Source organism: Atractosteus spatula, chromosome 5 (assembly GCF_055471065.1).
Source record: "Atractosteus spatula isolate fAtrSpa1 chromosome 5, fAtrSpa1.hap1, whole genome shotgun sequence".
In the NCBI taxonomy this organism is placed as follows: domain Eukaryota; kingdom Metazoa; phylum Chordata; class Actinopteri; order Semionotiformes; family Lepisosteidae; genus Atractosteus; species Atractosteus spatula.
The window spans coordinates 34,011,376-34,015,486 of NC_142710.1; positions in this window are offsets into that span (position 1 = coordinate 34,011,376).

A 4,111-nucleotide genomic window follows, 5' to 3' on the forward strand; every position below is an offset into this window, starting at 1 on the left:
TTTTTTTTGCAGTAATCGGCACACAATGTCACATCAAATTCCACTGAGTTTCTGATTTCTGTAGCTAAATTGAGTACATAAACTGGACTGAAGTATTTTAGAAACTTCCAACTAAGGCTTTGACAGATTGTGACCTTTTTTGGAACTCGCTATTTTACCAATGTTTTACCAAACTTTGTTAGAAAAAAGATAAGAAGATCATTTACAGTATACTATTTCAAAGTAGTGTTAAACTCTTAACAGTCCTTCTACTGGGGCATGTCTTTTTAGCATTCTGATTTATATGATAAAAAGGAGTTTATGTGTCTTTCCAGGGAAACAGAGCTGAAGAAATTAATCCAGTCAAGTGAAAATAAGGCTGGAACTGAAAGAAATAATGGAATAAACACATATAAAATGTATCTGAGTGTCATAAGAGTCTGAGGGTACTGAAACATGTGGCTTATTTCAGAAATAGGTACATTATCTCCTTGACATGTAATAACTAATTAGATTAAGATTTTTTAAAATTATACTGTATATGAGCTTTTGTGTATGACGGTGTCACCAATAAAGATGATACAGCTTGTGAAACTTCACTCTTCTTGGAACATGTCACTCTTAAAAAGATTTCTCTTGTAACAAATATTGAATAGGTAGATTTAAAAAATAACTCCATCCATCCATTTTCTGACTGCTTTATCCAGTACAGGGTCACAGGCTAAGCCAGAGACTAACCTGGCAAGCAATGGGTGCAATGTGGAATATAGCCTGGACAGGACACCTGGCCATCACAGGGCACACATGGACACAGACACTCAGTGTGGCCAGTTTTTCCAGAAGCCAATTAACCTGCCAGTATATTTTTGGGCTGTAGGAGGAAACCGGTGAACATACAAACTCCACACAGAAAGCGCCCCAGGGCCCCAGCACTGCTAGGAAGCAAATGCTAACAGCTCAGCCACACACAAATGCAACTCACCCAGTTTAAATTAAAAACTGTCTACACGTACCCCATTTGATAACATAGGAAGTGAAACATACATCTAAAAGTCAGCACAAAAGTATTTTACTTAAAATAAGAAGTACTTTACTTATTTACTCAGTAAAAACATCTCCAGGAATGTTGTCTGGTATTAAGTTCCTCTGATCTTGACAGTTTCGATTCTACTGAGCCAGTAACTGCTTGAAGTCTGCCTAGTTTCACTGACAGTTTTTCATTCACATACCATTTAAGGGCAGACCAATCTTGCTGACCTATGGAAAAGTTTGAATCAATTTTCTATTTGGTGAAGTGTCTTTTCATTTTATCGCTGTCTTAGAGTACTCTACAATGTCAAATTTTAACATTTGTTTTAATTTTCAATTTTCTTAAGTTGATGATTTATCACTTGTCTATAAGTAACTTCCTCCTGTGTCAGTAAATCCATTTGATAACTAATTTTGTTGCATCATTTACACTATCGATCTCTAATGTTGCTTTGTACCTGCTCTTTCTCTCCCAGTTCCAGTTTTGTATTTTCTGTGTCAGTGTTTAGTTTCTTCTAGAGAATGTTTAAATTTGAATACCTATACTCTTGTACTGGTAAAAACTGAAAATGACAGTCCGCATTTTGCATAGTTTCTTCTAAAATCCTGTGAATGAAACTTTCAAAGGAATCTTTAAGTGCCAGATTTCTAGGTCCCATGGTGGTAAATAGGCACAAGAATCTTTTTAAAGAGCTTTATTTTAAAGAGGTTCCTTGTAACTGCAGAAGGAATCTTGTGCCCTCAAGCTAACTAATTTGAGCAAATGGCTGTTTTTTGCATATCGAGCACATGTGAAAAAAAACAATTTCCTTAACAGATGGCAAGGATTTATATTTGAGCATTTACTTAGTCAAAAGCAATGTTTTGGTTCAATAAATGGTGTATTCGAATCCATCCACCGTCTGCGAGGAACGGATTTTTGGATCAGAAGGCCCATTCTAAGGTTTCCCTTGGACTGTGCTTTTTAAAATGCCTTTGTGTGACAACAGGTCTCATATCTGCCCTCTGGTGGTGTTGATTTTTTGACCATTTGTTCCAAATAGGACATCTGATCTCAAATTGTACTGCTTAAGTTCTCTGACAGACAAAAATTAAAGAACGTTATCACATGCAAATTATGGATCTTTGTTATGTAGAGTAACTACTAACATAGCCTTGTCTTCTATTTATTAAGTGCTTATCAACCTTCAGTCTCTTCCCTGCTTCATTCCGACACTGTAGACAAAGTGACCCCCAGTGTCCTGACCATTCCACTGGGTTTGCACGATCTGCCTTTCATTACATTTCTCCTTAATTCCTTCTCCATTCCTAGGTAAGTAGATTCTCGCTTCTCCACTTGACCTGTGTTGTAGTGGAGCTGCTGGTTACATAATGGAAGCCACTTTGGATCAAAGCATCTGCCAAATAAATGATTGTAAATGACACAGGGGATTACTGCACTTCAGTGGTGGACAAAGTCTTCCATCATGCAACCTTCCTACTATATAATAAAGGATACCGGGCTTAATCAGTGTACCAGGAGCATTTTGTATTTGCATTTAGTATTCTAATCACCTTTCATGTGATCACCCATCATCTAAAATTGTGTACTTCAAGCAGTTAAGATAAAAGTACGCTGATATATTCTGATTTGGCATTGATATGATTTCTAGCTAATAAAAACCACAACAGTATTGTTTATGGAAAACTGAATTGGAATTTCTGTTCAGCCGAGAGCTTTTACTAATTTTTGGTGTTAAAACAGTGACCTGACATGGTGGAAAGGTTTATTAGTTGTCTTATTTTATTTTAGTTGGCATACCACCTTGCAAAAGAATGTTACTCCTTGTCATGTTGTAATGGGAAGTACTACTTTTGAGAAACTTTGAACAAGAAATCTAAGGCTACGTGATTTGGAAACCTGTAGTTTTTATCTGGGGTAAAATAATAAAGTCACCTGCTTGTGCTTTTAATGTATGTCAATCAAAGCATCATGGAAAAGCAAAGAAGGAAATCTATCAAAAGTTAGAAGTGTACATCAGGCTTCTTATAAAACCAACTAAATCTACAGATATTTATTAATAGGCCCTGGTTAATAAGAAAACTAACCATTGCTGGATTAATACTTGATCTATTTATTCATGTGCCAATCAACTTATCCAATCGGCTCTATTTTAATCTGTCAGAATTTCTAGCAAAGTAGATGGGGCTCAATCTTTGTTTCCACTTGCACTGTTTTTTCTCGTTTTCTTTACATATTTGAGGGGAAGGTCTGCAAACAGCTCACAGAATATGAGCACAGTTCTGGCAGTTGGAGCTGTGGACCAAACATACTGCTCAGTCATGGGTATTATTTTCTAGATTGTTTTATACATACCGCATTAAAAAATGAAGTTGTGAAGTTTATTTGAACAAGACGTATAATGATGGAATGAAATAATCTTCACATTCCACATTATCTAGATCACAGCATTCAATGTAAATGAGAAATAGTTTTAATATTTTAAATGCTCTGTGGTTTGTATTTCAGAGGGTATGCCTCTTTTGATGAAAGATTTATCTCAGGGGAAGCAGTTAAAAAAGGTGCAACCAGAAACACATTTAACACTGTAATTCCTCATTCATAATGGAATAGGACATTGGTAATCCTTGTAATATACATGCTAATGATATACCAGGTTTCCTTTTATGGACAACACTGTGATCGTCTGAGTCTTTTGGGACTGTTTTAATTACCTTTATTGTGCATGCTTACCTCTCTGAATAAGTTATGTTTGTTAAGCACTGACAGGGTTTAGCAGTGTTAGCAGTTTTTCATTGTTGACTGTTCAGCCCAGAAAATGTAAGTTTACTTTTGTAGGTGTTCGACTTGTATTTTAGAGAGGGGTAAAGTCTAGTGCTTTGAAACAGAGTTAATTATGTGTCAAGTTCATTTTCAAAGAATTGAATTGCAGACTCTTTTGTAGTCTTAAGGAAAATGTTGTGATGCTGGAATGTGGCTGGCTTCGTCAAGAAACGCCAGCTTCTGCAAAACCGAGACACAAAAGATCCGAATCAATATGCAATATGAAGAAGGGGATTTTTATTTGGCAAAATGAACACTGTACTTATGCTGTACAGGCTG